Raw genomic sequence first — 8687 nt, 5'->3', positions numbered from 1 at the left:
TTCCACTTTTAAAAAATGAAATTGCAATCATTTTTCTTCAGCCACTATGAATCTCAGTACCAAACTTGCAACTCATTTTAATTTGAAACTTACAAATTTTGAAACATACAAATACTCATGTATTCAGTATCAGTTACTCAGCTTCAAAAATTAACATTCTTCCAGCCAAGTCAGAATTTTAGATTAAAAAAAAGAAAACAAAAACAAAAAAATTAACATTCTATCATTCTTATTTTATCTATTTCTTATTTTATCTATAATCCCCATAACCTCCCCACTCCTCTTTTGTTGGACTAGTTTAAAGCAAATTCTAGACGTCCATGATCTCACCTGTAAATACTACAGCATGCATCCCTAACAGATAAGGGATCTTTTTTGGTTTAATCACCACATACCATTATTAGTTCCAATCCAATACCCAGTTCCTGTTCAATTTTTGCCCAACTATTTCAAATTTTTTTTCCCTCCTAGTTGGTTAGTTTGAATCAGGATCCAAAAAAGGCCCATACCTTTGTAGATCAATTTTAATAACTGCAAAGGCCCTTACTGCTCCTATCAGCTAACTTCACCTCTGATTTTATCTTACTGTGACTACATTTATTTTCCATTTGTCCTCATTTCTGCATCTATTTATATAGTTAACCTTGATTTACATGTGTTACTGTAAATTGCTCAAATCCCTTTTAGCACAAACCAGAGGAAAAGGAAGAAATCTAATAATTATTTGTGAGCACCTGTGAATATCAAGTATCTATATGAGAACTCCACACTTACATTCATTTAGACATGTAATATATTGTCTAAATTTTCTAACTTCAATTAAATTTAGATACGGCTTTTAAATATTGAGTCTACACTAGTTAATCTTGACTATAATCACGCTCTGTTTGATAAAACTTGGAGACATGGTACGAGGTTACACATTATCTTTACACAACAGAAAGCAGGTAGAAATTTTAAATGTAGAAAAGATCTGTTTAATCTATGTACATATTCAAAGGAAAATTAGCATACATATTTAAGATCTTAATAAATATTAAATTGAGTAATCCATAAGTACAGAATTATAGGGTAGTACGTTTATGTACACACACAAGCATTTCAAAAAAGGATTTGGAGTTTAGACAACTTAACACATTAGCTGCCACATGACTTGTATTTAACTCATGTTAGTTTTGAGCCTTCGGCCAGCAGTTGGTTCGTGAAAATCTTACTTGTTGATGTTCTTATTATTACAACTAATATCGACAACCTAATTGCATATAACTCACACACAGAAAACAATAAAAAATAACAACTTTTTCATTAAATTAGAAAGGATCGTTTTGTTTTCAAAGTTTTTATTCTATTGTCATAATAAAACACCATGGCCCCAGGGAAAAATTTCTTTTTTCTAGTGTAGCAGTCAATGTGTTAAATAAAATAACAATATAAAAGCAGTCTACTGGTAAACATCAGTGTTAGGTTGGGAGCTGTGAGAGAGACACACAAAGCCTCGTGTGTAGCAAAATACCATTTATTTTGAGCATCTGGGTGCAGGTGGGTGGAAGCCAAAGAGCATCCACACTGAGGGAGGGGAAAGCCTTGGGTTTTACAGAGGGTTTCTCAGTGGGGAGACTAGCACCTGGGCCAGAACAGTTGCTGCAATAAACTTTTTTAAACAACCAGTTTCTGGGATTCCTGCCTCAGTCTCATCCTGGCGGGGGGGTTAGCTTTGTCCTTATCAGAGGGGAATAGGAATGCTGACTGCAGCTGTCTGTTATTTTTATAATGAATGTCTGGGGACTCTCCAGACTCCTGCGGCTATTGTTTTACAAGCCTGTTTTCTATTAACCGCATTTCGTCCTATACATACTTTTTGGGTTCCCACCTGGAACAAACCTAACAGTAGAACATAGGCACTTTATTCTAACATTATTATAATGCCTTTCTCTTTAGGTGACAAATACCTAGAAAGGGTATATTTAAATAACAGATTTATGAAGTAGTTTCTCTCCCTCTCCAGGAATTCTGTCTCTCCAACCAAGTCTCACCTTATTTATCCTTCTTCTTTCAGTACGTTTCTTAATGAGTGCTCTACACCAGTTGTTCCCTTTTCTGAGGAGAATATTTATCCCCTCTTTCCCTGTTAACTATTTCTCCTTCCCATTCATGCTGCCTGAATACTACAGGCTAGTTTTAACCAATGGTCTATACTTGTCAAGTACATTAACACTTTCTGTTCTCTGTCTCTCTCATCTCTGCAACATTTAGCATTGCTGATCATCCCTTAGTTGTTCTAGAAGCTGTTTTCCCTTGGCCTCTGTGACAAAACAGGATCCAAATTTTCCTGAACCTTCATGATCATTTTACTTGATCCTTTTTTCCTACAGCATGACCTTGGGACATCATTTAAGGTTTTAGTATATTGCTCTCTACATTTTTGATTTAGATAATTCATATACGCTTTTATTTCCCACTTCTAGGAATATAACTCTCATTATTCTCCAAGCTTTGGTTCCCTATCTTTAATTGTATCTTAGGCACTTTTGTTTGGCTGTTCCATTATTTCAAACTTTAAAATTTCAGAAAAAGCCATTCCATGTCTGTTTCTTAATGAGAACAATAACAAGATAAAATGAAATAAAGCATGAAAGGAGATTTAGAAAGATTCAAAATGTTTGTAAAAAAAAAAAGCAGATTTGTGAATATTCTACATTCCAAAATCTGTAATTTGTTGTCTCTTTACAGACATTTTGAATCTTTCTGAATCTCCTTTTACACTCATATATTGCATTTCAAATTGAAGACCGGTGTTATTAATTTAAAACACATGAATTCAATGAATGACAAGAAATGAAAGAATGGCTCTTCAGCTATCCTCTTGATTCCCACAAACTAAAATCACTCAACCCTCCACTTCCAGTATTTGAACAGGGTTAAAATTGGTAACAAATATGTAAACTTTCACAGAAATTTTAAGTTTATTTTCTGTGACCTATAATAACCATATTACTTTTTGTATAAAAACAAAATTATTCATAACAAAATCTACTAATGTTTCAAATAATCAGAGCCTATTATGCTTATAAATACTTAAAAAGTCTCAGTACAATTTATTAATTGTCAAAATGAAATCAACACTTTATGGCTGTGGTCCCCAATCCCCAGGCCACAGCTGGTTTCCAGTCCGTGCATCACCAACTCTGCCCACAAACCTCCTCCCACCCCCAACCCCAGCCCAGTCCCTGGAATAATTGTCTTCCATGACTGGTGCCTGGTGCAAAAAGGCTGGGGACCACTGCTTTATGGGATAAGTTTCCTAACATTTATTTTAATAATTTTTAACCAAATAGGTCTATGCACCAATTCTGAATCCATTTAGTTTTGCAATTATATATGCAAACTGAGCTTATTAGTCTCTAAAAAATTCTAAAGAAGTGTTACGTGTGCAGTATCAATACAGATGGTTTAAAAAACAAAAATAGAATATTACAGAGTTACCTACATGCTTACTCTCTGTTCCAGCCAAAAAGTAGTATTCAATGACTTTATTTATAAAGGGTTTCCTCTCTCCAAGCAGAACACTAAGGGAGAGGGTGCTGTAAAAATACTGTTATGGCACTAGCTTAAGTTTATACTTAATGTTTTGGTCATCGATTTGGAATTCTGTTAATCATAACAGCACGAATGGTACAGTGACAATGTATGAGCTATTAGCATGGTTTTTCATTTGATATTGTTCAGCCGCTCATGCCTTATCTGGTTGATGGTAAATTCTTCTCTAAATGTTTTCTATTCCATGAAACTGCCTCTTCAGAATCATCAATGACTCTTAACTTTTTTTCACCAAACATCTAATCACATGTCTTTTGTCAATATTTTTTAAGTAATTAATGAAAATGAATAAATTAAATCAAATTCTAATGCTACCCTCACAAGAGGGAATTTTTACTTATTTCAGAAAAACAGAAAAATTTAAATCTTTTTCTTAAGAATTTCAAAGGCTTTTGGTGAAATAACTGTACCTAAGTGAAACTGTATGAAAAAAATTAATATACAATTTAGTCAAAATGGAGTAAAGTACCTCAGAAGCCATGGCTAAGTAATAAGGAGTTAACATTAAATTTTCTGGTAAAGTAAGGGTTAACCCATTGATGTAAGTTTCTCCTCTCTTTATGAAATCCCAGGCTTCTACAATTATTTTACTATAAAATCATTGTTTAGAAATACAAGATTTAACTGGCCACACATCTCCACTAGAATAATTAGACTTTCCTACCCAACGTTAACGTTCTTGGAAAATAAACAAATTTAACAGAATAAAAAAATTAGAGGGGAGAAAACTTTATTTCTAAGGTATTGTTAGAAAAGATCATATTTTTGAGAACTTCTAAGAAATAAGATTCTTAAAAACTAGATTAGAAATGCAAATTCTGAAAATACTAATAAGTACTTTAAAAATGTAACATGAATATAAAAATGATAATTTCAAGTTGTCTGTTGGTATCTAAAAGAAAAATCCAGTTAGAAAACTTGTGAGTATTTTTTAGGTAAGTTCTTAGATTTCTAATACAGACTTTGAGTTGTTTTAGGTATTGATTAAAAGTATATACATACACATGTTTTTGTAACTACAGAACTACATGTTTTAAATAAAGTTGTATTTTACCCTTAACATTTTTGAATACTTAGCATTTCTTCCAAGGTAGCCCAAAAATTTACACCTCAGCTGAGCATACATAGTTTCAATTCTGATCAAAATGGGCCTAGCACAATTTTAGAACCTTCAAAGCACTTAAGTTCTGGTTTCCAGTGGTATAGAACAGTCAGACAAGTAAGATACTAACATGCTTTCACAAATGCCTATCATAAGAAGCAGTTAAAATGCAAATTCCTGGGCTCACCATAAAGATTTATATTTTGTTAGTCGGGGGTAAGAACTCTGGAAGCTGCTGCTTATGCTGGTCCACATAATATATATGTCAAGAAATATTACTTACAGAATTTCTTAAAGTGTGGTCCTTAGACCAACAGCATTGGCATCACCTATGAGCTTATTAGAAATAAGTCCCATCAAATCTACTGAATCAAAAATTCTGGGGATAGGGTCCAGGAAACTATGTTTTAATAAGTTGTATAGGTGATTCTTCTTTATATCATTGTATTATAACTTTATTTTCCCTTGGCTTTTGATATCCTGGGTAGGAACTAGTTACATGCTACTCAGCATGAGTGCTGGACAGGTTCCCACATTAGTGATATTTATTAGAACTAGCATTTTCATGCTCTCTTGAGGGTCAGGAGTCATCTTCTGAGAAATATGATGACAACTTTGAGGAGTATAAACAAGCTATTCTATATCTTAGTATCTTGAAGTTTATTTCCTGAGGATCTAAAATTACATGTCTTCTCCTGGAGTTGAATTTGCCTAAGTTACATCATGTTCTTATAATGTGCTTTAAATGAATACACAGACATTCCTATCTGTGTGTGTGTGTGTGTGTGTGTGTGTGTGTGTGTGTGTGTGTTTTAATGGGCAATCATCCAGAATAAAAGAATCTATATCCTTGCTTCACTATACAAATATAAATAAAAGCAAGTGATACTTCCTCAAACTTTTTTCCTCCTCTAATCTCTATCCCCATTTCCCTCTACTGTAAGTGCTCTTTCTGTTCATAAATGATATTGAATTATAAATCTTATTCTGTTTCTTTCTCTCAACTGTATATTTTAAAGCTTCATCTATTTTTCAAGATCTCACCATTGTTACCATCAGCTCATTTTTTTAATTCTCTATACCAGTGATGGATATTAACTAGGCTATCTCCAACTCCTTATTACCACAAACAACACAGCTACAAAGATACATATCCTCAAAGACCTGCATAAAAGTGTTGGACCAGAGGGATTAAGTGCTACTGGTTTAATTAAATACTGGCTGATTTATGGAATGGCAGCACTAGTTCACACTCCCATCATCAGTACATAAAGACTTCTACATTCAACCCAAAACTTTGCATCAGTTTTAAATTATCATCTTATGCATTATTTTCATTTTTTCTGATTACTAATGTTTATCTATCATCTCATCTACCTGTCAGCACTTGAGCTTCCCCTTAAACTACTGTTCATATATTTTGCCTATTTTTTGAAAGCTATTTTCCTTTTTGTTAATTTGTAGCAGTTCTTTATATAGGCATTATTTCTTGTAGGTTTTAGACGTTCCAAAGCTGACATTTGACTTTTAACTGTGTACGGCTCCTTTAGTAGAATTTGGATGTAATCAAACCCATTAATTTTTTTTTTTTTTATGAGACAGAGTGTCACTCTGTTGCCTGGGCTAGAGTGCCGTGGCGTCAGCCTAGCTCACAGCAACCTCAAACTCCTGGGCTCAAGCGATCCTTCTGCCTCAGCTTCCCAAGTAGCTGGGACTACAGACATGCGCCACCATGCCCAGCTAATTTTTTCTATATATTTTTAGTTGTCCAATTAATTTCTTTCTAATTTTTAGTAGAGACGGGGTCTCGCTCTTGCTCAGGTTGGTCTTGAACTCCCGAGCTCAAACAATCCACCCGCCTCGGCCTCCCAGAGTGCTAGGATTACAGGCGTGAGCCATCGTGCCCGGCCCAAACCCATTAATTTTTCACATTATGTTCTGTGATCCCTATGATATATATACTCACTAAAATTTCTTCTATTAGCTTTAAAGATTTACATTTCTTACTTGGGTTTTTAATTCTTCTGGAGTCGGCATTCTTACATAAAGTGTCAGGTAGGGATCTAGCTTTCTTTCTCCAAATAGCTAGTTCTAATAAAATCTAAGTATCCATCTGCTTTAAGCAACCTCATTGCCTAGTTGTGCCATATCAGATATGGAGTTCTTACACATACATGAATCTTTCTGAGCTTACTAGTTTATTCCAGTGTATTTGCCTTGCTTTTGCTAGCATCATAATGTTTTTATTATTAATAAAACAAATCTGTGTAGTAATTCTCAATATCTAGTAGGTCTAGTGCTGCTCCTTCTTTCCTCTTGTCAAAATTGACTTAGCTAATCCTGAACCTGTACTGTTCTATGCTAATTTAAGAATGAGTTGTCAAGTTTCTTTAAAAAAAAAAAGGCAGAAAAGAATTTTGAATAAGAGGCACTGACATGACAGACTTAGAGAAAACAGGCATTACTAGGTTAAGCCATGTAGCACATGATAATCTTTGTCTTCTAATAAATTTAGAATTTTTTCCTATGAAGGTTTTATTCATTCTTAACTAGGTTAATTGTTGTTATACTATTTCCTAAGTGGGTTATTCATGGTATACAACAGGGGTTGGAAACACATGGCTCACAGGCCAAATCCTATCTCACCACCTGCTTATAAAGTTTTATCAGAACACAGCCATGCCCATTTGTTGACACAACGTCTAAGGCTATTTTTGTGCTACGCCAGCAGAGATATGGTTGTGACAGAGACCATATGGCCCCCCAGAATGAAAATATTTATCTGGCTCTGTATAAAAAAGATTGCTGACCACTGGGTGTAGAAAAAACTTACTGGTTTTTATAAATTAATCTTGTGTTAGAAAATCTTGCTGGATTTTCTCAGTTCTAGTAGTCTGCTGATTGTTTTGGATTTTATGTAGATGATTGTATCAGATACATACAGTGAATTTTACCTCTTTTTTCTTATCTTCTAGTCTTATTTGGATTGTGCTCAAAACTTCTCAGTGAAATATGACTTGTGCTATAGACTTTGGGTATACAGACTTTATCAAGTTAGGAGAATTCTCTTTTATTCTTAGTTTTCTGAGAATCTTTTCATATACAGGTACAAATATCACCAAAAACATTTTTCTGTATTCTGATAGACTATAATTTGGTAATTTATAACATACTGCTGTATAGTATTTCTTACATTTTATAGTGAATGGATACTTAACTTTTCTATACCTTAATATTTGGCATCCCTATTAAACTGGTGGATTCAGTGAAGACTGGGACTCTTAATAGTACATCTGTGCATCTCCAGTATAGTACCTTCATTCACCAATCTTTATTCCATGTGTATAGTGTGTTAGGTATTATATAAAAAGTTGTGTTTTCTTTCACACAAAGCAAGTACTATAGTTGTTTGAGCAAATAAAAATGATATTGTGCTAGCAGATAGGGAATAAGATAAAATATAAATTAGTCTTATCTTTCAGGTGAAAATCAGTAATTTCACGTAGAAAACATTTCTCAATCTTTGGAACTCATGGAAGTTTTATATGAATCCATAAGCAATTTTGTAATTTCAAAAATTATTTAAAGATTTAGCAAGCATATAACATCTAAACATAAATCAGAAAAGAAAAAACAGTAGTTCTGCTCTAAAGACTAAAAGTGAATATTCACAAAGAAAATATTCCTAACATCCAAATCTTCATCAGTTATGAAATAAAAATGATTCAATCCACATGATTTTAATATTTTCTAATTAAAAGTTCTACTTTTATACTAAGTTCTACCCATGTATTACATCTAAGTAGGATAAGAATAAGTCACCTCCATGTAATTAATATATTTAGGCATCTTCTAATGACAAATTTAAACAAAAAACTTCACACAAGATAAAAAGGATATATAACCACTTATTAAAGGTGCATTTTCGTTGTGAAAAAAATAAAGTAGCAGGGTTTTTCTTTTATTTGCTAGGTTAGCATTTATTAAA

General features: G+C 33.3%; 1 protein-coding gene across 2 annotated transcripts in view; it reads right to left on the bottom strand.

Annotated features, from left to right (window-relative positions):
- The window catches only part of USP15 (ubiquitin specific peptidase 15), a 154743-nt gene that overhangs the window by 81875 nt on the left and 64181 nt on the right, over window positions 1-8687 (bottom strand). The window lies entirely within an intron of this gene.

This window comes from Propithecus coquereli, unplaced genomic scaffold, assembly GCF_000956105.1.
Source record: "Propithecus coquereli isolate 6110/MARCELLA unplaced genomic scaffold, Pcoq_1.0 Scaffold72, whole genome shotgun sequence".
NCBI classification, from domain to species: Eukaryota; Metazoa; Chordata; class Mammalia; order Primates; family Indriidae; genus Propithecus; species Propithecus coquereli.
Note: the sequence above shows the minus strand (reverse complement) of the source record. Positions and strands in the feature narration are given on the sequence as shown.